We start from the raw sequence: 27,974 nt of genomic DNA on the forward strand, positions 1-27,974 counted from the left end.
AAGTACGTAGCTGCTGGAATACTTAACTTTAATCCATCCTTGTGTTACATCTGGAGATTGTGGCGATACATGTGAGACTCTATAGTTTCAGACAATATACGGCTAATGGCGCCTTGCTAGGTCGTAGCCATTGACTTAGCTGAAGGCTATTCTAACTATCTGCTCTGCAAATGAACGAGGCTTCGTCAGTGTGCATCGCTAGCAAAGTCGTCCGTACAACTGGGGCGAGTGCTAGTAAGTCTCTCGAGACCTGCCGTGTGGTGGCGCTCGGTCTGCGATCACTGAAGTGGCGACACGCGGGTCCGACATGTACTAATGGGCCGCGGCCGATTTAAAGCTACCACCTAGCAAGTGTGGTGTCTGGCGGTGACACCACATTAGGTTTAAGTAGTTCTAAGTTCTAGGGGACTGATGACCTCAGATGTTAAGTCCCATAGTGCTCAGAGCCATTTGAGCCATTTGATTGGCATACACGTTATTGCAGCTCTTAAAGTCCAATGAAAACTACCCTCGATCACGGGATGAATGATTGTTTCCCCTTTGTTTTCGACATCTGTCGGACATTTCAGTTCCTTTAATCCAAACGATCGAGTAGATAAATGATGTTTTCTTGTGTACTTAATTTGTAAAAGGTAAAGGTATAATTTGATAACGTACCCAGTCTTCAATTATTGCTCAGTTGAGTATGACATGCGCTCAAAGTCATGTTCCCCTAATTCTTTTGTGCAATTTATTTTGCGAAATGAATTAATACAGCTCGATGACCACTTTCTGCTTGCACTGGAGCCATGTATTCTACATTCGCTGCGGGATCTACTCGCATCACAACACCACATACCTCACCCACAGCAATTGGTCTTCATGTTAGAAGATACTACATCAGATGCTGCCGAGAGATTTTAACTTCTTCGCACATTTTTCTTGTCTGAGAAGGTACTGGACATGTCTCTCTCCGAAAAGGCTGCTGACGCTTAGTATCTGATATGGATTGCCCAGGGTGATTTTTAAACTCGCAGGTACAATCTAACGAACGAACATTGACGGAGAGACAGATTACTCCTCATGATGGTGGACAACTGGTGAATGCTGGTGTCTCAAAGTACAGAAGATGAAACGTCAAACAACTGAAAAAGGCTACAAAAGACTGTCTTACTTTTGCTTAGCAGCTGATTTGAAGATTTTTCCACCACCTGCTCATCTACTTGCATCTTACTGGTGGACTTTGCTAATTGATTAACTTCACTCGTTTCACAAGTGACTTGTCGTAATGACTCGAGGAGGCTCACACGCGGAGACGTCGGGTGTTGGGGAGCCAAAACGTGGTTCTAAAAAAAAAAAAAAAAAATAGTGCCCTACCGTGGTCACGAAAACATTTTTGACAATAATACGCTTCTCGTGCTGTGTGAACAGTTTGTATTGGGGTCCCTCACTTGTAAACTTGATAATGCTGTATTGTATTGCAAATGGAAAAAAAGGTGGTGAATGACTTGAAAGGCTTACCCATATCGCTGTACGGCATATTGTTTTAACTTCTTCGCACATTTTGGTGTGATCTAGTGCGTTGTATGCATATCAGACCAATTGTTCTCAAAACCAGCAACGAGTGTTACTCATGAAGAATAGAAAAAATTTCGTCTTCTTTGTACCAGACGTTAGTGGATCAGCCACTCCACGGGTTCAGCGCCCTAGTGTTATCAAGAGGAATCACACGGGGCTTTGAGTATGTGGAGGCTTTTTAACCACACGGTTTATTTACCAGTCATTTGCATTTACGCTGTACTGACCTAGAGACGGGATTACATGAAGAGATCGATGTGATGAAGCGTCCACTGGTTAAATGTCAGACTTTTATCGCTGTTAGTGTCGATGGCCCACAGTTGGTGAACTCGCTCGTCGGCCTACTTGCCGACTGTGATAGCCCACAGAGTCACTGATAATCGAAACACAGGTCAATAAGAGTGTGACACCTGGGGGAGTGGCTGCATCCTTCAGAGGCCGATTGTCAGACGCTGGGTGATGAGCGAGGATGCCACTCGCGTTACTCCCTTCATATCTCCCTAGCGTAAGGGAATTCTGCGGTGATAAAGTGATGTAGGCAGCTGAAAAGGTTAATGGTACAGAGCTTCGTTTAATAAGGGGAAAATTTTCTTTCTTAGGTCCGCTGGTGACCATTTGTGCGCGCACTGTCGACCAGGTGAGTGCTAAGTTTCTATAATGAATCGCTCTCTGTGCGTTACGCTGAGGTCGGTCACAGCTTTCAGTAAGTGCAAGCTTCTGCGAGATACGGGCAGAACATCGATCAGTTCTGTCTCCGCTCGTAAAACGTGAGACAGAATGAAGGTTAGCCTGCAGTATACCGGTGATGGCCAATCGGAAATTATTTGTTTCGAAGAGAAATGGATCAGAGAAATTTGTATTAAATTTAGCATTAGAAGAGAATAACGTGCAGCGAAGTTTTATAAATGTTAAATATTGCTTTTGGTGAGTCTGCTGTGGTTAAAACAAACGTTCGGGAGTGGTCTAAGCGTTTCGACGAAGGCCGTATATTTGATGAATATGACAAGCGCAGCAACACTTTGTCCACTGATGAAATCTTGGGAAAGGCGAAAGAAATGATAACGAACGATTGTCGAATTACAATGAAGTAAGTCACTGATGGTGGAATATACCAGGTGGATCATGCCATGAAATTTTTGCAGATGTTGCGTATGAAACGTGCGACAGCAAGCGAGCAACGCTCGACAGGAAACTTGTCTGGAAGCGTGAACTGGCGTTTGCAATAGATCTCGTGACAATGACGGGGTGTAAATAATAAGTTTACAACCTAAAGTAAATACTATAACCGAATCGTGAAGGTATACGAGGGTGAGTCAAATGAAAACCTTAAATATTATTTATTGTGCAAAAGTGGTATAAAGCTGTATCACTTGTCAACATAATATCCCCCACGCTCAATGCAAGTCAAAAAATAGTGGCTGATGCAAGTTGGTCAGGAATCGCTATCTGAAGTCAACAACGATGCAGAGCTACTGAAACGAGTCAAATCAAAGCGACGTTGATTGCTGTCAGCAGGTGTCCTCTTGCAACATGACAATGCAAGGCCCCACACTTCCCGTACAACAGTTGCAACAATCACAGACCTGCCTTTTGAGTGTTTTCCTCATCCACCATACTCACGGAACCTTGCCCCAAGTGATTTCCATATGTTTCGACCACTCAAAGACGCTATGGGACGAAAGAAGTTCCGTTCTGATGAAGAGGTACGCCACGCGGTGCATGAGTGCTTGCGCGGACTAACAAAATAATTTTTTTCTAAAGGAATTTAAGCACTTTTTAAGTGCTGGAGGACTTGCATTGGCCGGCCGGTGTGGCCGTGCGGTTCTAAGCGCTTCAGTTTGGAACCGCGTGACCGCTACGGTCGCAGGTTCGAATCCTGCCTCGGGCATGGATGAGTGTGATGTCCTTAGGTTAGTTAGGTTTAAGTAGTTCTAAGTTCTAGGGGACTGATGACTTGAGAAGTTAAGTCCCATAGTGCTCAGAGCCATTTGAACCATTTTTTTGACTTGCATTGAGTGTGGGGGATATTATGTTGACAAGTGATACAGCTTTGTACCACTTCTGCACAATAAATAATATTTAAGGTTTTCATTTGACTCACCCTGGTATACCTTCACGATTCGGATATAGTATTTACTTTAGGTTGTAAACTTATTATTTACATCCCGTCATTGTCACGAGATCTATTGCAAACGCCAGTTCACGCTTCCAGGCAAGTTTCCTGTCGAGCGTTGCTCGCTTGACGTAAGTTATTTGAATGTGATGACACACTTAAAGTTGTTCTCTGAATTTTATTCGTTGTCCCCGAGCAAAACATGCTTCGCCCGTCTAGTCGTCTGGCCGCCGATACTGAAATGCTTCCCTTGCCAAGCCGGGGAGAGTCGCTGGCGTGTAGTAATTGAATGAGTCTTCTTTCGTATGGAGCCTTTTTTTCCTGATTACCGCTTCAGATGGCTGGCCCGGAGTCAGGCTGACAAAGTGTGATCAGCCACATTGAGTGGCCCCTTCGTAGCTAGCGGCAAGGCGGCCGCCGCTACACGTGTGCTCCTCTCGTGGCTGTGTGCGGGGCGTTCGGTCGCCCGCCTATATGAACCAATAATCCGCCAAATGAGCGGGCGCTGGTCAGGGTAAACAGAATACGTTATTAGGCGCGTGCACTGGCCGACAACACTGCGGCGCCAGTGCCGGAATTAACATCGCCTAATTGCAGTGGCGCTGCGGTTTCAAAGGACACTTTATTACGTCGCTGCAGGAAAACAATTATAATTTTTGCCGGAAGCCCGTGGCTGAAAGGGATATTAGTGTGCCTTTACAGCGTTTCCGGCCTGCGGGTGCCACTGAACTGCCAGGGCTGTAGACCAGCGGCGAACCTACGTTAACACCAGCGATTGTTCTCGCTCTATCCGTGTTGACCACAAGCAAAAGGATGAGGGGCTCTGTAACCCAGGGCAGTTGCCCTACGGGCCTTCATGTGAGAACAGTGCCTCTACAGAAAGGAATTTTGCGATTCAATATCTGTCAGCCGATGGATAAAAGTTATAAAAATGGTACAAATGACTCTGAGCACTATGGTACGTAACAGCTGAGGTCATCAGTCCCCTAGAACTTAGAACTACTTAAACCTACCTAACCTAAGGACATCACACACATCCATGCCCGAGACAGGATTCGAACCTGCGACCGTAGCGGTCGCGCAGGTCCAGACTGAAGCGCCTAGAATCGCTCGGCCTCTCCGGCCGCCTTAAAAGATATAGCACTAAAAATTATCTTAATTGAATCCTCACATATTTCTGAAAAGTACCGCTGTGTTGTCCCGCGTTGGCCGCGTGGTCTAGGGCGCCTTGTCACGGTTCGCGCGGCTCTTCCCCATCGGAGTTTCGAGTCCTCCCACGGGCACGGGTGTGTGTACTGTCCTTAGCGTAAGTTATTCCAAGTTACATTAAGTAGTGTGTAGGGACAGATGACCTCAGCAGTTTCGTCCTATAGGATCTTACCACAAATTTCCAAGTTTTTTTCCATGCAAAAACATCGAAATTTGAATAAATATTTTATTTTGTAGTGGACTAAAACGCAGCATTGAAATATTGTGGTTTATCACGGATGTGCTCTAACAATGGTCTTTGCTTTAGCAATGGTCTTCTCTCAAGTCACCACTTACTGTATGCGTATCCTGTTTTTCCTCCGAATGCTTCTCAAGCTTTGTGGATACGTCACCACCAGACTGTAATCACCGTGAGATGTCGCAGTGCTTAAGCCTGCGTCCTGATGCCGTTTCTGCTACCAGCAGTCCCCTGAATAGCTCGATGATGAGCGTCATCTCCATGGGGGGGGGGGGGAGTTCCAATCAATATTTTTTGAAAAGCAGTTTCAATTTTTTGTGTCTTAGTTGACAAAAAAAAAAAGGCATCGTCGAACAAATATACTCAAGCTTGACTAACCTTTAGAAATTACACATACTACAAGCTCTTGTGCAGTAAGAATTAGTGGTTTGCAGGATCTACTAACGTGCCAATAAATCAAATCCACTTATAGTGTTCTCGCCCGTCCGGTTGGCCGTGCGGTCTTACGCACGGCTTTCCGGGCGGGAAGGAGCGGCTGGTCCCGACACAAATCCGCCCGGCGGATTTGTGCCGGGGTCCGGTGCACCGGCCAGTCTGTGAACGTTTTTAGGCGGTTTTCCATGTGCCTCCGTGATTGCGGGCTGGTTCCCCTTATTCGGCCTCAGTTACACTATGTCGGCAATTGCTGCGCAAACAGGTTCTCCACGTACGCGTACACCACCATTACTCTACCACGCAAACATAGGGGTTACACCCGTCTGGTGTGAGACGTTCCCTGGGGGGTCCATCGGGAGCCGAACCGCACAGTAATCCTGGGTTCGATGTGGGGCGTCCGGAGGGGTGAAGTGGACTGCGGTAGTCGTCGTGGGGTTGTGGACCACAGCGACTGCGCCGGGGACGGAGCCTCTCCGTCGTTTCTAGGTCCCCGGTTAACATACAATACAATACATTACAGTTTTCTCTAAAAAGACAGTACTCCGAGTTATAATAGATTGTTCTGGTACCACTACGAGTGATGAAGGAGCGCAGTAGATCGATACGACCCAGTTTATTTTGTCCGGGACGCTCCATGTCGACTTCCGTGTTTTTTTATTATTCTTTTTTTTTAATTTCTGCAAATGCTAACGACCTAGAAGTCTTAGGGTCAAAATTGCGTGGTGAAGTTAAACGCTGCAGTTTCTGTTGCTAGCGCCGAGGCCCCATTACGTTAGCATTTCCCCTCACAGGTCTCTTCCCACAGCAAAGACCAATCTTGTCATTTCAATTTTCACTCATCATTTTCGGCAGCTGTGTTTGAAGAACGCCGATGCGAAGAAATAGCACTCTGAGTGCATTAAATTTTTGTTTACACAACTGGCGTGGTGTTTTTTTCATATCAATAATCTTGTTATTCCATTCACACTGCCACCCCTAGTGCAATCGGGTTCAAAAATGGTTCAAATGGCTCTGAGCACTATGGGACTCAACTGCTGAGGTCATTAGTCCCCTAGAACTTAGAACTAGTTAAACCTAACTAACCTAAGGACATCACAAACATCCATGCCCGAGGCAGGATTCGAACCTGCGACCGTAGCGGGCTCGCGGTTCCAGACTGCAGCGCCTTTAACCGCACGGCCACTTCGGCCGGCGTGCAATCGGGCAGCTACTTCGTGTCACCCGCACTTGCTTCACACGGTCAAAGAGAAAGATTGGACGTCATTAAAGCTCAAAAACTAGTAACACTTCTTCGAACAGTGAAATGTTCTACGAGGATGTGTCAAATGAAAACCTTATATATTTGTTTAAATGTTATTTACTGTGCAGGAGTGGTACAAAGCTGTATCACTTGTCAACATAATATCCCCCACGCTCAATACAAGTCCTCTAGCACTTACAAAGTGCATAAATTCCTTTAGAAAGAAATTATTTTGGTAGTCCGCGCAACCACTCATGCACCGCGTGGCGTACCTCTTCATCAGAACGGAACTTCTTTCCTCCTATAGCGTCTTTGAGTGGTCCAAACATATGAAAATCACTTGGGGCAAGGTTTGGTGAGTATGGTGGATGAGGAAGACACTCAAAATGCAGGTCTGTGATTGTTGCAACTGTTGTACAGGCAGTGTGAGGCCTTGCATTGTCATGTTGCAAAAGGACACCTGCTAACAGCAATCGACGTCGCTTTGATTTGATTGCAGGCCGCAGATGATTTCTTTAGGAGATCTGTGTATGATGCACTGTTGACAGTGGTCCCTCTAGGTACGTAATGCTCCAAAATGACACCTTTCTCGTCCCAAAAGAGTGCTGATGGTTTTGTTCGAAACTTCTTTGGTTTTGGTGATGAGGAATGGCGCCATTCCTTGCTCGCTCTCTTCGTTTCCGGTTGGTGGATGTGAACCCATGTTTCGTCCCCTGTAAGGACTCTTTCAAGGAAGCCATCACCTTCTCGCTGAAAGCGCCGAAGAAGTTCTTCACAAGCATCAACTCAGGAGTCAGCTGCTGTGGCACCCATCTTGCAGACACTTTGTGAAACTGGAGCACGTCACGCACAATGTGGTGTGCTGGCCCATGACTAATCTGTAAACATGCTGCAGTGTCATTCAGTGTCACTAGGCGGTTTTGCTTCACTACGGCTTCAACTGCTGCAATGTTCTGTGGAGTCACAACTCGTTGTGCCTGACCTGGACGAGGAGCATCTTCCATTGAAGCCACACCATTTGCGAACTTCCTACTCCATTCGTAGACTTGCAGCTGTGACAAATACGCATAACCATACTGAACCTTCATTCATCGATGGATTTCAGTAGGTTTCACACCTTCACTACGCAAAAAACCGAATAACAGAACGCTGTTCTTCCCTGGTGCAAGTCGCAAGTGGCACGGCCATCTTTATACTGATACTGCGACGGTATGTGTGCATCTGCACTCTGCTGCAACCTACAGGTCATTCTGCACGCAGTTTGTAGCACGCTTACCAACTTACAGGAATACGGCGCGAAATTTCAATTTCTTATTACAAATTGAAGGTCTTCATTTGACTCACTCTAGTATGACAATTTCAAAAGAACGATGTATACCGAAAATTGCAAAAAAATATGATGTAAAATAAAAATATCGGCACTAGATAAACCTTGAAATGCATGTCGGTATGTCGATGTGTCGATATTTTACGAACAGCTCTACATCGTACGCGAAGCGGGGGTGTTTCGGCCACGGCGTCGGCAAAGCGGCCGCGGCGTCGCCTGTGACGCGTAACTGCGGCGCTGTGCTGACGTCCGGCTCTGAGCCGCTGATACCGGCCGACGGCGCCTCGCTTCCATACTGAGTGGTGTGGCCCCGCTCCCTGCCCTTACCCCTTTCCCTGGCACGTGGCAAACACGCGACGTCGCGAGCCCTGCTCGCCGTGTCTGCCACCAGGAAGACAAGCTATGGCACGTACGTCACAGCACGTGACTCTGCTGGTTTTACGAGTGCCAGCAGACGTCTACGGCGGGGAGCGAGTAACTACACTACTAGCCATTGAAATTGATACACCAAAAAGAAATGCAGATGATAAACGGGCAATCATTGGACAAATATATTATTCTAGAAATGACATGTGATTACATTTTCACGCAGTTTGGGTGCATAGATCCTGAGAAATCAGTACCCAGAACAACCACCGCTGGCAGTAATAACGGCCTTCATACTCATGGGCATTGAGTCAAACAGAGCTTGGATGGCGTGTACAGATACAGCTGCCCACGCAGCTTCAACACGATACCACAGTTCATCATGAGTAGCGACTGGCGTATTGTGACAAGCCAGTTGCTCGGCCACCGTTGACCACGTGTCTTCAGTTGGTGAGAGATCTGGAGAATGTGCTGGCCAGGGCAGCAGTCGAACATTTTCTGTATCCAGAAAGGCCCGTACAGGACCTGCAACATGCAGTCGTGCAATATCCTGCTGAAATGAAGGGCTTCGCAGGGATCGAATGAAGGGCAGAGCCACGGGTCGTATCACATCTGAAATGTAACGTCCACTGTTCAAAGTGCCGTCATTGCGAACAAGAGGTGACCCGAGACGTGTAACCCATGGGAACCCAATCCATCACGCCGGGTGATACGCCAGTATGGGGATGACGAATGCACGCTTCCAATGTGCGTTCACCGTAATGTCGCCAAACAGGGATGCGACAATCGTGATGCTGTAAACAGAACCTGGATTTATCCGAAAAAATGACGTTTTGCCATTCGTGCACCCAGGTTTGTCGTTGAATACACCATCGCAGGCGCTCCTGTCTGTGATGCAGCGTCAAGGGTAACCGCAGTTATGTTCTCCGAGCTTATAGTCTATGCTGCTGCAAACGTCGTCGAACTGTTCGTGCAGAAAGTTGTTGTCTTGCAAACGTCCCCAACTGTTGACTCAGGGATCGAGTCGTGGCTGCACGATCCGGTAAAGCCATGCGGATAAGATGCCAGTCATCTCGACTGCTAGTGATACGAGGCCGTTGAGATCCAGCATGCCGTTCCGTATTACCCTCCTGAACCCACCGATTCCTTATTCTGCTAACAGTCAGTGGATATCGACCAACGCGAGCAGCAGTGTCGCAATACGATAAACTGCAATCGCGATAGGCTACAATCCGACCTTCAAGAAAGTCGGAAACGTGATGGTACGCATTTCCCCTCCTTACACGAGGCATCACAACAACGTTTCACCAGGCAACACCGGTCAACTGCAGTTTGTGTATGAGAAATCGGTTGGAAATTTTCCTCATGTCAGCACGTTGTAGGTGTCGGCACCGGCGCCAGCCTTGTGTGAATGCTCTGATAAGCTAATCATTTGCATATCACAGCATCTTCTTCCTGTCGGTTAAATTTCGCGTCTGTAGGACGGCATCTTTGTGGTGTAGTAATTTTAATGGCTAATAGTGTATTTCAGACCAGTTTAATAATTCTTGTCTGCTCGTTGAAATGAATGTAAGCTTCCGATAGCACGCGAGAAATTTAAGACTTTTAATGGGTTCATTTTCAATTACGCATTGATTTCCCGTGGACCCTACACGGAGCCCCGAAGTGTGTCGGACAAGCCTACTGGTGTGACGTCGCAAATACGTTGCATGCCCCTGTGTTTTGTTGGTCCCCGTTTGCCGACAGTGACATTATGTCTGCAACGGGTATTCGGCGAATACCGAGCAACTGCTCGTCGAATGTCGAATGGGCCATATGTTCGCCGAGATGCGGAAGAGTAGTGGCCACAAGGCGGGCGCCTCAAACCGGGTGTATGCACATTGCCGTGCAAAGCGCTGCAACGAATTCTCCGTTCGCTAGCTCTACAAAACTGGAAAGCGATTAGGCACACGTAATTAGTACAGCTCCTTTTGTTGACTGAGGGAGAGTATTAAGAAAGAAGAAGAAACCGAGAAAAAATAGTGAGTAGGTTTTGTCAATTAAAGCAGAGCAACATACATTGATGAATCAATCTGAAATTTTCAGAGGGAAGAGGAAACTCGTGAAGTCAGGTCTGACAATACGCAAGGATCTCATCCCTGAAAGACTAAAGGTTTAGCATAGTGCGACCTCGGGATCTGGGCTTCAAAACGCGTGGGCAGACAATGGCAGGATGAGGGTGAAGATCGGAAACGGAAAAGATTAGTCAGCAACGCAGATGAACTCGAATCCCTGTTGCTTTAGGACCTAAAAACATATCAACTAAGACTGTCTCTAGTCTGTGTACATAGTTTCGTGTCTTTATTTTCTGAAGAAACAGTTAATATTTGTAATACATTCCTTACAACAGGTTCCTGTTATCATCATTTGTTTGTTTAGTTTTACTTTTAGTACTAATGACGAATTTTCTGCTCAGTTTTCATACTTCCAATGCCAATATAGTTCTTTAATTCACTATTACTTTACTCTTCAAACAGGACTCTGATTCAGACGATTAATTTACTGCCCGACTTCCAGTTTTATTCAGCAATTTCTTATTGTATTACTGTTGTTGTTAATCTTTAGAGCCATTAATGTGAGTAGTACTCTCTGTTTTTGTTCCGTTTATCTTGCTTTCACCACTGCTGCGCACAGATTATTCTGCATCTGTTCCTCAAGTTCCTTCTTTTGTTGCCGAGCCCAGCAGGCTCTACACTGATCGCTGGATAGCCGTCTGGGGCAGTCGCTCTAAATTTCCTTTACAGAGAGCTCGCTATTTAAGGAAAATGTCTGTTTCGTACACTTATAAATTCTTTTTATGTTTCACTATTATTATTATTATTGTTATTATTATTAGTGGCAGGACCTGCATTAGTACAAGTGTTGCCAGTATTAAACTGATTAGTTCATAGCATTAGGTTCACATTACCACTACAGACACTCAAAACATTTTAATACTGTTTGTCACATTAAAATTGTTATTTCTTATGTAACTATGGTGTAGAAAAGGTACTTATGTATAAAAACCCAGGTCCGATGTAGGAGAGATCCTGATAGCCCTACTTATGAGGTTAAACAAATAAAAATAAAACATTATGCCCATCCGTTTAATAACACGGTGGTGCACATTTGGAACGCAGTGCAGGAGGGATGGTGCGTGGCATAAATTCGACAAGCCTTTGGTAGGTTTCTGGGTTTATGCAGCACAATGTAGCTAAGCATAGGTCACGCAATCCACATAAATTAAAGGCAAGTGCTTTGTGAGCGCGGAGCTGGCACCCGATAGAGTCGTAGATGTGGTCCATCGGGTTCAGAACAGCCGAATTTTATGGCCAAGACGTGAACGTGAGTCCAATGTCTTGCTCCTCAAACCACTATAGCACGAATCTAACCTTGTGACACGGACAGTTATACTGCTGGAAGATAGCATCGCCGTCGGGGAAGACATCAAACGTCAGTGGCCTACAGTAGTGTTTACGTGACCCACAGCTGTCAAGGTCCGTAGATTACTATCGCAGTTGCCATGGCAACTGGGTGTTGTGTGATGTCCTTAGGTTAGTTAGGTTTAAGTAGTTCTAAGTTCTAGGGGACTGATGACCTCAGCAGTTGAGTCCCATAGTGCTCAGAGCCATTTGAACCATGTGAACGTCGTTTTCTTTCCGGCTGAGAATAAGAAACAAAACACTGTTTTCGCTTTCATGGGTGCAACAAATTTGACATTCGCACAACGTTTCCTTAATTTGAGCATCCTTGTTTTGATACTTTCCGAACAGAAACTCTGCAGTACACCAGCCTAAACCACCGTTGCATAATGTTTAATTTCGGTGTTTGGTACACGTTGCCCTAGCCAGTACGATATGATAGTACTGGCAACTGCGAGAGATCACACAAGTATTTTACTTTCTTGCGTTGTTTAGCTTCGTATCTAAATATGCTAATATACTTTGTGTATGGAGGGAGTGTGGAAGTACTCCACGAAAAGCGGAAAATTTAGGGCAGCGCAAAGTAGCGCAGAAATAATACGGATCTGCCCTTAGCAGGACGACGAGGGAACATGTAGTATGTGTGTGTTCCGTAACAAAATAAAGATACAAAAAACAGTGAAAAGATCTCTGTAATATTTGTCGATTCCTAGGAAGACTGCAACAGTGAGCTGCGAAGTAAGATGTTCAAAGCCTTGAAGAGAATGTGAACAAAACGCAGGGGCACGCAAGTAACCCGAGATATGGTGCAGTACAAATGGAACATAATGAAAGAAAAGCCTGTGTTTTGATTGTTTATGGGCTGGGATGCTGTTTGTGGTACCTGCAAGCAGTGATGAACGGCGTAAAAGAGCTTTGTAATGGTACTAAAAGATAACGTATACCAATCAGAAGATTATGCACAGAAGTTTCTTCTTTTTATCAAAAGTAAAGGGCAATTTGATTTTATACAGCCTACTTTCAACTTTGTATTATATATTGTGTTCCAAGGCGTAAGTGGAAAACAGGTGCAGAAAGGAGAACTGCTTCTTCCTATTTCTGGAAGTTAAAAATCCCACCACATGACGAGAAGACGTCTTCTGCACCAACAGAGGCCGTAACACTATGTGTTGTAGTTCAAAAAATGGTTCAAATGGCTCTGAGCACTATGGGACTCAACTGCTGTGGTCATCAGTCCCCTAGAACTTAGAACTACTTAAACCTAACTAACCTAAGGACATCACACACATCCATGCCCGAGGCAGGATTCGAACCTGCGACCGTAGCAGTCGCACGGTTCCGGACTGCGCGCCTGGAACCGCGAGACCACCGCGGCCGGCGTGTTGTAGTAGAAAAGCAATTGTTGAAACGATAGATATGCCCTCTGTTTTAATTAACGGTCAAGCGAATGTGGTGAGAGTTTTAAAGTTCTGTGATTTGACCAACTTGTTTCGTAAAATTTTAGTGAGATGTTCCTAGTATGCTAACAGGGTTACTGGCTCACGCGGTTGTTTTTTTTTTTTCTTTTTGTTTTGTAAGTGTTCAGCCATTCACATTTCCCTGCGCCTTTCTTTTAGCTCTTCCATCGCTTTACTTCTGTTTTCATCCCATGTCTAACACCTTTCGCCCTTTCTCAGTTGTCGTAAGGCATGTGAGATAGAGTGATTGTGTAAGTTGACGTGTGTGATGTGGGAGGGAGTGAGTACCATTTTAAATGCTTTCTCCTTATTGCGTGACAACAATTTTAGTCGTTTTCTCCACAGTCGTTTCTTTTAATGTGTGTGGGAGCTGATAAACTCGGTGTTGAGCGCCTTTAAGACACACACACGCGCGCGCCCTCACGCACACGCACGCACACACACACACACACACACACACACACACACACACACACACAGGCAAGCTCGCGCGCGCACCTTATTGAAACCATGCATCTGAAGCAAAGCGTTGTAGGGAAGTGAAACAACGACTCTGCTAATAAAGATTGAGAAAAGCCACATCAAGCGCACGACGGGAGACGTTGCCAACACCGAACCAGTCGAGAAGCTGGCGAATGCCTTTTGAAGGGAGGAACGGGTGAAGGACGCCTTTGGATCAGCGGAAATTCTGCTCACTATTGGAAATATTGGTTGTGTCAGAAGTTGGCTAATTAATTGGCCGTCCCAGCACGAAGTTACCGTTGTCCTAGACTGTCAGTCTTGTTAAAAGTTTAAGCTACTTAACCTAAGTAGCAGTATAAGCTGCTTAGTTGGCGAGCAAACATGACAGAAAACAACGTTTGAATCGACAAGAAACTGACAGACGGGTGAACAGAAATGCGGCCACTGAAGTCTTTAAAGAATTAGTGACCTATTGGATAATGTTAATGAAGCGGATTACAAGAGTACCACTTGTTTCATCGGTCTCTGATTTTAAGATACAATACTATAAAGAAACAAACTCACTTTGTATGGAATTTTTCGACTGTCCATTGTGACATAAGCGCAATTGACGCAAGAAAATCTGCAACGTCATTTGTTTCACAACCAAAACACACAGCACTATGGATCAATGCAAAATAAATTATTACAATGATAAATGGACGGCACTTATGCAGTTTAGGGGTTACATGCACTGATCACGAGAAAAGTATCTATTTTTGAAGGAAAAGCGTATTTCTGAAGATATAAGCATATATATATGCACGGAATACCAAAAAAATACTTATTTTCATATGGATGCAAAAAAAGTTCAGTTAACTGTCTGCTTTCACCAAATTATTCATATTGCTCTGCCAGTGTGCTGCAGACACTTTAATATGTTTCTTCACACAGTTCTTTACCCATAGGTAATGCTTTGTTTCATACATCCTAACCATGATAGCTATTGCTGGCTTTGCATATTGTTGCATGTGGTATATGTCCCTGTTGCTCACAGTTATGTATCTTGATCAGTGCACCAAACAACCTATATTTTTCTGTTGAGGCTGTCTGTTTTGAAGTATCGCATATTACTGTGTGTGCCAAAATGTCGAGACATTTTCCAGATTTGAGTGACTTTGTAATGGAAGATATAAACCATGTTATGGAGAACACCCAAAGCTCTATACAATGGGCTAGGGAACAAGTTCTTTTGAAGAACGGTATGGTGTGTGATAATGGGAATTGTGTTGGATACAACGAGATGAAGCTGGAGAAAACTACAGGTAAAGATGGCGAAATTTGGCGCCGCTCCGTTGGCAAGGACTGTAGAAAGAAAATAAGTACTTTTTTGGTGATGAGCGCATCAGATATGAAACAAACAATTTTTGGTATTCAGTGCATATATATGCTTAGGTCTTCAGAAATACGCGTTTCCTTCAAAAATAGGTACTGTTCTCGTGATCAGCGCATGTACCCCTAAACTGCATAAGTGCCAAATGGACAGTATAAGAGTAACCTAGTAGCTAAACCTACGTACGAAGCATGTCAAAAAATGACGGAACAGGTGACCAGAAAACGTCACCAAATACCCGATGGAAAGTTCTTCACGACACACTGTATCGTTTACAGCACTCCAGTCGCTTTTTGAGTGTTGTTAACTGCTGAGCTGTTTTAACATACCCTCATTTACATCTATACTCTGCAAGCCAATTTACAGTGTAGGTCGCGGAGGGTAGTTTGTGGGCCTCTGTCAACCCCCGATCCCCCCCCGCCGTCTTTTTCTCTGACAGTCCTGAATGGCTTGTAGGAACTATGATTGCTGATAAGCCAAGGTGCGAGCTCGTATCTCTCTGATTTTACCTTTACAGTGTTTCCTCGAGACACATGTGGGATGAAGCAGTACATCAGTTAACTCTCCTTGCAAAGTACGCTCTCGAACTTCGACTGTAACCCACAATGTGATGCAGGAAACATCTCTTACAGCGTCTGCCACTGGAGCCTCTCCGTGAAGCTTTCGCGCTTATAAATGAAACTGTGACGTAAACTTCTGATTTTGTTTGGCTCTACTCTGCTTCGTCGATCCGTTCTTTCTGGTACGGACCCCTGATTGACGGCCAATATGTAATTATTGGGGGAACAGGAGTTTTGTCAAATACCTCGTTTGCGGATGGATAACATTTCTGAAGATTCTTCCAATGAATATCAGTCAGTATTATTTATTCGGTCCATACACTACTTGCCATTAAAATTGCTACATCACGAAGATGGCGTGCCACAGACGCCAAATTTAACCGACAGGAAAAAGATGCTGCGATATGCAAAAGATTAGCTTTTCAGAGCGTTCACACAAGGTTGGCGCCGGTGGCGACACCTACAACGTGCTGGCATGAGGAAAGTTTCCAACCGATTTCTCATACCCAAACAACAGTTGACCGGCGTTGCCTGGTGAAACGTTGTTGTGATACCTCGTGTAGGAGGGGAAATGCGTACCATCACGTTTCCGACATTGATAAAGGTCGGATTGTAGCCTACCGCGATTGCGGTTTATCGTATAGCGACATTGCTGCTCGCGTTGGTCGAGATCCAATGACTGTGAGCAGAATATGAAATCGGTGGGTTCAGGAGGGTAATACGGAACGCCGTGTTGGATCCCAACGGCCTCGTATCACTAGCAGTCGAGATGACAGGCATCTTATCCGCATGGCTGTAACGGATCGTGCAGCCACGTCTCGATCCATGAGTCAACAGATGGGGACATTTGCAAGACAACAACCATCTGCACGAACAGTTCGACGACGTTTGCAGCAGCATGGACTATCAGCTCGGAGACCATGGCTGCGATTACCCTAGACGCTGCATCACAGACAGGAGCGCTTGCGATGGTGTACTCAACGAAGAACCTGGGTGCACGAATGGCAAAACCTCATTTTTTCGGATTAATCCAGGTTCTGTTTACAGCATCATGATGGTCGCATCCGCGTTTGGAGACATCGCGGTGAACGCACATTGGATGCCTGTATTCGTAGGGGTGCCATTGGTTACACGTCTCGGTCACCTCTTGTTCGCGTTGACCGTACATTGAACAGTGGATGTACATTTCAGATGTGTTACGACCCGTGGCTCTATCCTTCATTTTATCCCTGCGAAACCCTACATTTCAGCAGGATAATGCACGATCGCATGTTACAGGTCCTGTACGGGCCTTTCTGGATAAAGAAAATGTTCGTATGCTGCCCTGGCCAGCGCATTTTCCAGATATCTCACCAATTGAAAACGTCTGGTCAATGGTGACCAAGCAACTGATTCGTCACAATACGCCAGTCACTACTCTTGATGAACTGTGGTATCGTGTTGGTGCTGCATTGGCAGCTGTAGCTGTACATGCTACCCAAGCTCTGTTTGGCTGAATGCCCAGGCGTATCAAGGCCGTTATTACGGCCAGAGGTGGTTGTTCTGGGTACTGATTTCTCAGGATCTATGCACCCAAATTGCGTGAAAATGTAATCACATGTCAGTTCTCGTATAATATATTTGTCCAATGAATACCCGTCTATCATCTGCATTTATTCTTGGTGTAGCTATTTTAATGGCCAGTAGTGTAATTCAACAGATATTTCAGAGATGCGACTGCTTCCAGAGATCGTGTAATCACACACATATAGGTCTTTTTGCTTATTTATGCGCAACACGTCGCACAGAATGAAACCTTTTTTAAATTTAGTGAAACCTTTTTTGAATTTATTTCATTTCATCCATTCGGTCATCTTCGTCATGTGGGATCGGAGTACGTACTTTACAGAGTGTGTATTATTTATTTAGAGGATTTTATTCATTCTTACACACTGATTTATATGCGTTTTCCTGTGTCTCATTTGATTCTTGAATCCAGTTTGGCACACACAGCGATGGTAAATTAATAATCCATACTCAGAACCATGATTACATAGCACTACGGCCCTACGCCACAGCTGAGTGTGCGTTACATGGTGAGCTGTCAGTCTTTGCACCAAATGTCAAATCTGTTCATGGCTTCCCGTATGTAGCTACAATTTTGTTTCGTTGCGGCTTCACACATGGAATAGTATTATAAAGGAAGAGCACCATGGGTTTGATGATTTATCCCCGTTGAGGGAGCTGTACTGAGTACAGTTAGCTGTGAAAATCTTCAGTCTTACATAGCAACTGTATCGGTGTTCGGTGAGGCTGTACTTTATCCACTAGACGACTAAGCGGTTCTGAATCGAACAACTCCCAGAAGTCGAGGAACACTGTACCTACCTGGATGACCCATCCGCTGTTTTCTTAGTCCAGTGAGGGACCAGACCGAGCAGCGACTCACAAGATCGCAGGTTTCGAAAAACTTGTCGATTCCTACGGTGGAGATTTTCGGTCTCCAGATAGGTCGCAGTTCAGGAAACTACGAACAGCAGCGACCAACAGCTGTGTTCTGCCTTTTACAATCCACTGACAGAGAATTTATCTGCTCGTCAACAGTCTCAAGTGTTTTTTTATGCGCAGTACCACGAATAAGGAATTTCATACTTTATATTTGTGCTTATTCTGCAATGCTGTACAAACAATGACTCTCTCGTTGTCTCATTTCGCCTTTCTTGTGTCTCTGATAGCGTTATGAAAGTCACGTCCATTGTTTGTAACGTTATTATTCTACGTACTTCTTTGCTGCACGTGCTTACTGACATAGTAAATTACATTGTAGACACACGGGATTATTTGCATTTATTATGAATGTGCCATACATTTAGTATCCTGGGAGCTTAAATGAAAAATTGTTTTGTACACGAGAGCCTATTACTGTGCTGCTAACGGCTTTATAATCTTTACCATTTAATGCTACCAGAGGTCAATTCGTTACGCTAGTAAGTACGTAACGCTTTTTGCAGTACGCTAATTTTTTATAAAACACAGGAGATGTATTCCTTAAATATTTGAAGTCTTTCGTTAATTAATAATCTTTTCCTCGCTGTTTAGTCCCTGAAATTTCACTGCTTTTCTTTGGGGTGTAAACCTCAACAGTGGCTCCTATCTTTATGAGAAGTGACGTAAAGTGATGGAGATTTACGTACTGAGGCCAATAACACTCCAACAGAAATTATTCACACTGAGCCTTCGATGCGCTGTTGGAACATTACAGCAATAATGATGTAACAGTTCTGATTTTTTTTATTTTTTACGTTTCATACACATTTCAGCGTTGGTAGTTCATAATCTTCTTTGGTGTTCGTAGCATACTTGATAGACAGCCTGTTATGCGCCTTCAATGACAAGCCACTCAACTCCCTAGTCGTGGCTGAGAGCTAAAGTCAGTTCCTCAAGAAAGTGTACGCCGTTATCTGTATGAAATGAAAGACACTATTATAAATATATGTTTACAGGAAAATAAATGTTATTACTAATTGCTGAATTACGTAATAGTTAATCCAATCACCGCCATCATCGATTATAGCTTGGCACCTTTTTGGCATGATTTTCAAGAGATTTTCTGCGTATTCTCACGGTAACGATCTCCATATCGTCTTGATGATATGACGGCTGCTTCAAAGTATATACTGGCTTTCCTTTAAGCTTCATCCTAATATACTATCTTACATTTTCGATCGAATTGGGATCCGGAGACATTGCAGGCCAATCCATCGTGGACACCCCATTGTCTCGTTTTCTCCCTGTACAGAGACGACTGTGATGTTTCGGATCATTATGCTCTTGAAGCACCCAGTTTGCCATGTTCGAACCAAATAGCTTCATAACGGACCTCAGAAAGCATTATTGATAAATATTGCACATTTTTTCACGGTTTAAATTGGCTGTAACAAGTGCAAATAGCGAAACTTCAACTGACAAAACAAAACATTTAACTCTCTCACTGTCTATCTATGGACTGCGAAAAAGTGCATTGTGTACAGGTCGAGACCACTGCCAGAGATGTTGCTGCAGCGTTACATTTAAAATTATGGCGTTCACTTGTTTGTGGAACTGAATCTATGCCCACTTGTATCACACCACTCTTTAAAGTACTTTTCATACGTTAAAGCATGGAAATTCCCGCACTTGGACCAGGTTTGTACCCTGGGTTGCCATCCGTCAACTACATCATTCAACCAATCCCTTCAGTAGATTACAGCAGCAGGCGGACCCTTTCAAAACAAAAAGTAACGAATTTAGTTATTCGGGGAAAGAATTTCAGCTCGTCAAGGGTTCCTCTCCTCCGCCCTCATCTCCTTCTCCTCTTTTCACTCGCTCCTTCTCCACCTCCAAACCCCCGGATTCAAATGGTTCTGAGCACTGTGGGACTTAATATCTGAGGTCATCAGTCCCCTCGAACTTAGACACTCTCGTAGCGACAGTTCATAGGCGAAGTACTGATGCTAAGCTGTGTTCGCATCCACCCTCTGTCCATGATCATGTTGTATAAATGGAGATGATGTTTCAACTGCTGACGACGCCTTTGGCACCATTGTTTTATTAATCTCCATTGCAGGATGTAATTTTAGGTATTTTACTTCTGATGAAGGTATATTTATATATACCGAAACCATGGTCAAGAATTTTAATAAATCTTTATCCTGCAACTGCTGTGGCTGTCATCATTTACCGTGAATAACCCAAGGACCTCACTCACATCCATGCCCGAGGCAGGATTCGCCTCGAGTGAAGCGCTAGAACCGCTTGGCCACTATCCCCAGATTATTCGGAGGCTCACCTGCAATAGCACGTGAAACGGGGGGTGGGGGCTGCAAGAGGAAGAGAGTTTGGACGGAAAGAAGAAAGTCGAGAGTCAAAAGTTGGCTGTGTGGTTGGTTTCGCTACTCTTGCTGAGACCATAGGACTCGCACTGCACGAAGATGACCGGTGTCATCATTGAGTCCCAGTCGGGCGCTTGGTTCTCACACATGAGCAACGCAGCCGACACCCGTCGTAAAGCAAGATAACTCATTTGCAACAAGAGATTTTCCGATGTGTTCGGGTTGGCCAATTTGAACGAAATACACACAGCACATCCGTTTTAAGAATCCAAATGAACAAAGCTATTCTGCAGACCCAGTTGACTCTAGACATACAGTCATCAGTGATTACCAGTGTTTCCGTTGCCGGGGCCAGCTATCTATCTTGTCACCCCATTTCCTTTATGAACCCTTATTCTGACATTAGGCAGAAATAGTCACCAGTCAGCTAGCAATACCGAGAGCCTTTGACCATTATACTAATACCAGTCATTTACAGTGGTTCAGTTCTCCATATTGCCAAACATATGGGCTTTCTGTGGTTCCCCAAAGTTGCTTACAGCAAACGCCAGGATATTTCTTTTGTAAAGGAAGCTGTAGATTTTCTCCTCCATGATTTCCATCTTCGTCTGTAATGGCCTCATCGTCTATGAGACTTTAACCCTGTCCTTGCTTCAGGCATTTTAAATTTTTTACAATGGCACGATCTTCCGACGACCATCCTTATGGGGCTATCTATGTTGTACATGGCTTACGGTTTACTGGTCTTGTAGATGGTCGGCGATGTATGTATCGTGTTAGGTGGTATTTGTTACATATATTCAACAGTTATAACACACATAACAACTGTTTCCCTTCCAAACAACAACCACAATGACGACGACGACGACCACCACCACCACCACCACCACCACCACCACCACAATAGATTAAATGTCACCAACCATGACACACCAAGGAATCGCCCCCCAGGGGGTCCACAACTCTTTTGTGGATACGTGCGTAGTGAGCATGGGACCCCGAGCTAATGTGGCCCTCTTTCCTTTCCGGGCTGCATACCTTCCTTTTCCGCATCCTTCCCTATCCCCCATCTTCGCCCCCCCTCCCCTCCCCTCACCTCTGGCTCTTTCCTTCCCTTTCTCCCCCTCTGGGAGTATGGTTTGCGTTACATTTACGAGCGTCCGTCTCCGGACATAGGCACATTCTTCGCCTTCTCTGCTTGTATGTCTTCATCCTTCCTTTGTCCTTCTCTTTTCCTTACCTCTTCTCTTTACCCTTTTCTCCGCTGCGGCGTTTGAGACCTCTCTTCTTTCCTTTCCCTTTCTTTGTTTTTCCCTTTCTCTTTCTTCCTCCCTGTGCGTGTCTGAAGGCCAACCCACGCATTTTCGTGCGTAGCCGGTGACGGGGTAACGCGTAATTCCCCGCCCCGGGTAGACAGGTAGGACACGTGCGTACCCCCTTGTAACGGCCAGGCCCAAGGAGGGGTGATTACCCGAGCTGATACCTTCCGAAAGTGCCGATTGGTCCCTCCGTCCGTTTGTCGGGAGGTGTGACCTGAGGTGTGAACAATCACCTAAGGCGGGAGTGCCCTCAGAGAGGGCCCCAACAAGGGAGGAGCGCGCCATCAGACGCGCCGCTAATCGTGGGGGATTCTTCCGCAATGGTTTCCTCATCTTCCACTATGTCTGCTCACAAGCGTAAGTTCACTGAGTCTCAGCCACAGACAGTTCTTCCATCGTTGCCACAGTTCCTTGTTGTTTCTCGGTCTGAGGAAGGTCACGACTTCTCCACAGTTAACCCTTTCGTTATTCAGAAAGGTGTCGACGCAATTGCAGGTCCTGTAAAGTCTTGTTCCAGATTACGGAATGGGACCTTGTTGTTAGAAACAGTCAGTGCTCTCCAGGCACAAAAATTGCTGTGTACTTCACTGCTCCACACCTTCACTGTCCGGGTTGAAGCGCACCGCACTTTAAATTCCTCACGTGGAGTCGTTTATACACGCTCCCTCGACGGATTGCCTGACGATGAAATTCAGCACTACCTGTCTGACCAGGGCATAACGACTGTTCATAGAGTTATGAAAAGGGTTGACACGAACATCTTTCCAACCTGTACTGTCTTCTTGACATTTGACAAACTCCCATCGAAAATAAAACCGGGCTATGAGATAATTTCCGTTCGCCCCTACGTCCCAAACCCTACGCGTTGCTATCAGTGCCAGCGGTTCAATCACACCAGCGAGTCCTGTTCCAACCCGGCCAAATGTGTTACGTGTGGCAAGGATGCCCATGAGGATGCTTGTTCACCTCCATCCCCTCGTTGCATCAACTGTATGGGTGACCACGCTGCTTCCTCTCGAGATTGCCCCATTTTTAAAGACGAAAAGCTCATTCAGGAAATCAGAGTGAAAGAAAAGGTGTCGACCTTTGCTGCTCGAAAATTATTCGCAGGCCGAAAGCCCACTGTGCCTCAGACAGGAAAATACAGCACTGTCCTTGCCTCTCCTTGGCCAACAAAGGAGGCGGCCACGCAGATTTGTGATCTCACCTTTAGTGACACGGTCGTCAGATCGGTCAGCGCAGAGATCGCCCATTCAACCTCCCCACTTTTGCCTGCTCAATCTATGGCTCACCCTTCATCGGGTTCTGCTAAATCTCGATCCCAAAAGTCAGACACCCGGACTTCCAAAAAAGAGCATACTCGTGAAGATTTTTTACGCACCCCAACTTCACAACCATCGGTTCCTCCTTCATCTAAACATCATGTTTCCAAGAAAGCTAATAAGAAACCCAGTTCCTCTCCTTCTCCACCACGGCGTGTCTCATCTACAGCACCACCTGGCGGTAACCGACCTCGGCCGTCTTCTGTGTCGCCGAGGCGCACTGCTGGCGGCTGATCAACCGGCCGACCGCTGGTGGCAGGAGCTGCTCCTGAACAACCTATAGATCAGGATCTTTTGCCTTCGGCTGAGTGCCGTTCCACGCCGTCGGTCGCAAGCTCTGAGCAGTCGTTGAGTTGACGGCAACCTTGGTCACATTCTTCCATTTTCTGTCCGCCCTATGTCCATTATCCATTGGAATATCCGCGGCATTCGAGGCAATCGGGATGAATTGACGATCCTCCTACCATCCTACTCGCCGGTCATCTTCTGTCTTCAGGAAACAAAGCTGCGTCCCCACGACCGCTTTGTCTTCCCCTACTTTCAGTCAGTTCGATTTGATTTCCCCTCTGTTGAAGGCACTCCAGCACATGGAGGACTCATGATTCTTCTCCATAATACTCTCCATTATCACCCAATCCCCTTAAACACTTCCTTCCAAGCAGTCGCTGTCCGTCATTCCCTTTCTGGATACATCTTCTCTCTTTGTACTGTATACATTCCATCGTCCACATCAATGGCACGAGCTGATCTCCTTCATCTTCTTGGTCAGCTTCCACCCCCCTATTTGCTGGTTGGGGACTTCAATGCCCGTCATCCGCTTTGGGGATCTCCACATCCATGTCCGCGTGGCTCACTATTGCTAGACGTCTTACACCAAGCGGATCTAGTTTGCCTCAACACTGGGGACTCTACATTTTTGTCTCCTCCACGGCAAATTTCTCTCATTTGGACCTTGCGGTCGGTACTGTTCCGCTAGCTCGGCGCTTCGAATGGTTCGTTCTTGCTGATACACACTCGAGTGACCACTTTCCATGTGCCCTTCGATTGCAGCCACAACTGCCTTATATGCGCCCGAGACGCTGGAAGTTTGCGCAAGCCGATTGGACACTTTTCTCGTCTCTAGCGACATTCGATGAGCGTCACTTTCCTAGCGTCGACGATGAGGTCACTCATATTACAGACGTTATTCTTATAGCTGCGGAACGTTCAATACCACGCACCTCCGAATTGCCCCAGCGCCCCCCCCCCCCCCCCTCCAGTTCCTTGGTGGAACGAGGCATGCCGTGACGCAATACGTGAGCGGCGACGTGCTCTTCGTGTTTTCCGCCACCATCCTACTTTGGCCAACTGTATCCGCTATAAGCAGTCCCGTGCGCGATGCCGTCGCGTCATCCGCGATAGCAAGAAGGCAAGCTGGAAATCCTTTACTAGCTCATTTAACACCTTCACTCCCTCCTCGGAAGTTTGGAGTCGGATTCGACGGTTATCTGGCGCGCCTAGTTTCTCCCCGGTCTCTGGGCTCACTGTCGCGCATGATACGTTAGTGGACCCCGTCGCAATTTCTAACTCATTGGGTCAACACTTTGCTGAGATTTCGAGCTCTTCAAATTACCCCCCCCCCCCCCCCCCCCCCCCAGCGAATCTCCCGAAGAAACGTGCAGCGGAAGTGCAACCACTTGCTTTCTCCTCTCAAAATCGCGAAAGCTATAATACTGTTTTCTCCATGCGGGAACTCCAACATGCACTCTCTTCTTCTCGCTCCTCCGCCCCAGGACCGGATGGTATCCACATCCAAATGTTGCTGCATTTATCATACCATGTCTGCGTTACCTCCTTCGCCTTTATAATCGAATTTGGACCGACAGTACTTTTCCCAGACGATGGCGGGAAGCTATCGTCGTTCCTGTTCCGAAACCTGGAAAGGACAAACATCTCCCCTCTAGCTATCGCCCCATTTCTCTCACGGGTAGTGTATGTAAGGTTTTGGAGCGTATGGTGAATTTCCATTTAGCTTGGTGGCTGGAGTCCCGCAGTCTTTTAACACTTGCCCAATGCGGTTTCCGAAATCATCGTTCTGCAGTTGACCATCTTGTTTCTCTTTCCACTTATATCATGAACAATTTTCTCTGGAAACGCCAAACAGTAGCAATATTTTTTGATCTGGAGAGAGCATACGATACCTGGTGGAGGACAGGCATCCTCCGCACACTGTTCTCTTGGGGCTTTCGAGGTCGGCTGCCACTTTTTCTTCGCGAATTTATGGCAGAGCGCACATTTAGAGTGCGGGTGAACACCACTCTCTCCCGTACTTTCTCCCAAGAAAACGGGGTACCCCAGGGCTCCGTGATAAGTGTTGTACTGTTTGCCATTGCCATAAATCCAATTATGGACTGTCTCCTTCCCGATGTCTCAGGCTCCTCTTTGTGGACGATTTTGCGATCTACTACAGCTCTCAACGGACCAGCCTTCTTGAATGACGTCTTCAAGGATGTCTCGATTGCCTCCACTCTTGGAGCATCGAAACCGGCTTCCGCTTATCTCCCAGTAAGACCGTTTGTGTTAATTTTTGGCGTCGTCAGGAGTTTCTTCCACCCTCCTTACATCTAGGACCTGTCAACTTTCCGTTGTCGGACATCGCTAAATTCTTGGGTCTTACGTTTGACAGAAAACTGTGCTGGTCCACCCATATTTCGTATCTTTCGGCTCGGTGTCTGCGATCCCTCAACACCCTCCGTGTCCTGAATGGTACCTCCTGGGGAGCGGACCGAGTGGTCCTTCTCCGCCTCTATCGCTCCTTAGTGCTCTCGAAATTGGACTATGGAAGCATAGTTTACTCCTCTGCTCGGCCGTCTATTCTTCGTCGTCTCGACTCTATCCACCACCGTGAATTACGTTTAGTGTCTGGAGCTTTTTACACCAGCCCTGTGGAAAGCCTTTATGCTGAGACTGCTGAACCTCCGCTGTCCAGTCGGCGAGCAGTCCTTCTGAGTCGTTATGCTAGCCATCTGTCTTCCACGCCTGCTAATCAGGCCCATGACATTTTTTTCGACGCCTCCTTGGATGTAGGGTATGCAGGCCGCCCTTCCTCCCTACTACCACCGGGAGTCCGCTTCCGTCAACTGCTCCATTCTCTTTCCTTCCGCATTCCTTAAACCTTCTTGACAACTTGGGGTACAGCACCGCCTTGGCTCCGTCCCCGGATCTGCCTGCTCCGTGACATTTGTCAATTTCCCAAGGATGGTACCCCTTCACTTGTTTATCGTCGGGCATTTGCTGCTCTGTGTGCACAAATGAAGGAAACCACATTTATTTACACTGATGGCTCGAAAACATCGTTAGGTGTAGGGAGTGCCTATATTGTTGGCGACACCCTAAATCGTCCGCAGCTCGTGGTCGTGCGGTAGCGTTCTCGCTTCCCGCGCCCGGGTTCCCGAGTTCGATTCCCGGCGGGGTCAGCGATTTTCTCTGCCTCGTGATGACTGGGTGTTGTGTGATGTCCTTAGGTTAGTTAGGTTTAAGTAGTTCTAAGTTCTAGGGGACTGATGAAGATAGATGTTAAGTCCCATAGTGTTCAGAGCCATTTGCCACACCCCAAATCGATTTCGGCTTCCCGACCAGTGTTCGGTTTATACTGCGGAGCTTTACGCTGTTCTCCAGGCTGTCCAATACATCCGCCGCCATCAGCGGATACAGTATGTTATCTGTTCAGATTCTCTCAGCTCTCTCCTCAGTCTCCAAGCTCTCTACCCTGTCCACCTTCTGGTCCACCGGATTCAGGACTGCCTGATCTTGCTCCACTTGGGGGGCGTCTCGGTGGCGTTCCTCTAGCTCCCAGGACACGGAGATATTTGTGGAATTGAGGCGGCCGATATAGCGGCCAAGGCTGCAGTCTCTCTTCTTCGGGGCCGGCCGCAGTGGCTGAGCGGTTAAAGGCGCTACAGTCTGGAACCGCAAGACCGCTACGGTCGCCGGTTCGAATCCTGCCTCGGGCATGGATGTGTGTGATGTCCTTAGGTTAGTTAGGTTTAAGTAGTTCTAAGTTCTAGGGGACTTATGACCACAGCAGTTGAGTCCCATAGTGCTCAGAGCCATTTGAACCATTTTTCTCTTCTTCGGCCAGCTATTCGATCAATTCCCTTCGCCGATCTACGGAGTGTTTTATGTCGTCGTGTTGTTCTTTTATGGCACGCACATTGGTCAACACTTCCCCATAATAAATTGCGGGACGTGAAAGCTCTTCCCTGTGCTTGGACTTCTTCCTCCCGAACTCGTCGTCGGGAGGAGGTTATTTTAACTAGACTCCGGATAGGGCACTGTCTCTTTAGCCATCGACATCTTTTAAGCGGCGATCCTCCCCCACTCTGTCCCCACTGCTCTCAGCTGTGGACAGTAAGACACCTTCTCATTGAGTGCCCCTATTTTACTCCGTTACGCGCCCGTCTACAGCTGTCGCCTGATATATCGTCCATTTTAGCAGATGATACGCGCTCGGCCGATCGCGTTCTCGAGTTTATTAGTGCCAGTGAGATGACGTCAGTCATTTGAAGCTCTTTTTGGGGACAACCAATCCCTTTCTGTAGTGCATTTTTAAGCTTTCCTTCTGCTTTTAGTTTCTCCAATTTTTTGAGTTTCGTTTCCATTGCTGCTGGTTTCCATTTTCGTTTTTTACCGTTTCCTAAGTCACAGACCCGGTGCTAATGACCATAG

General features: G+C 46.3%; 1 protein-coding gene across 1 annotated transcript in view; it reads left to right on the forward strand.

Moving 5' to 3' along the window:
• The window catches only part of LOC124622799 (furin-like protease 1), a 342,484-nt gene that overhangs the window by 202,933 nt on the left and 111,577 nt on the right, over window positions 1-27,974 (forward strand). The window lies entirely within an intron of this gene.

This window comes from Schistocerca americana, chromosome 7, assembly GCF_021461395.2.
Source record: "Schistocerca americana isolate TAMUIC-IGC-003095 chromosome 7, iqSchAmer2.1, whole genome shotgun sequence".
Classification (NCBI taxonomy): domain Eukaryota; kingdom Metazoa; phylum Arthropoda; class Insecta; order Orthoptera; family Acrididae; genus Schistocerca; species Schistocerca americana.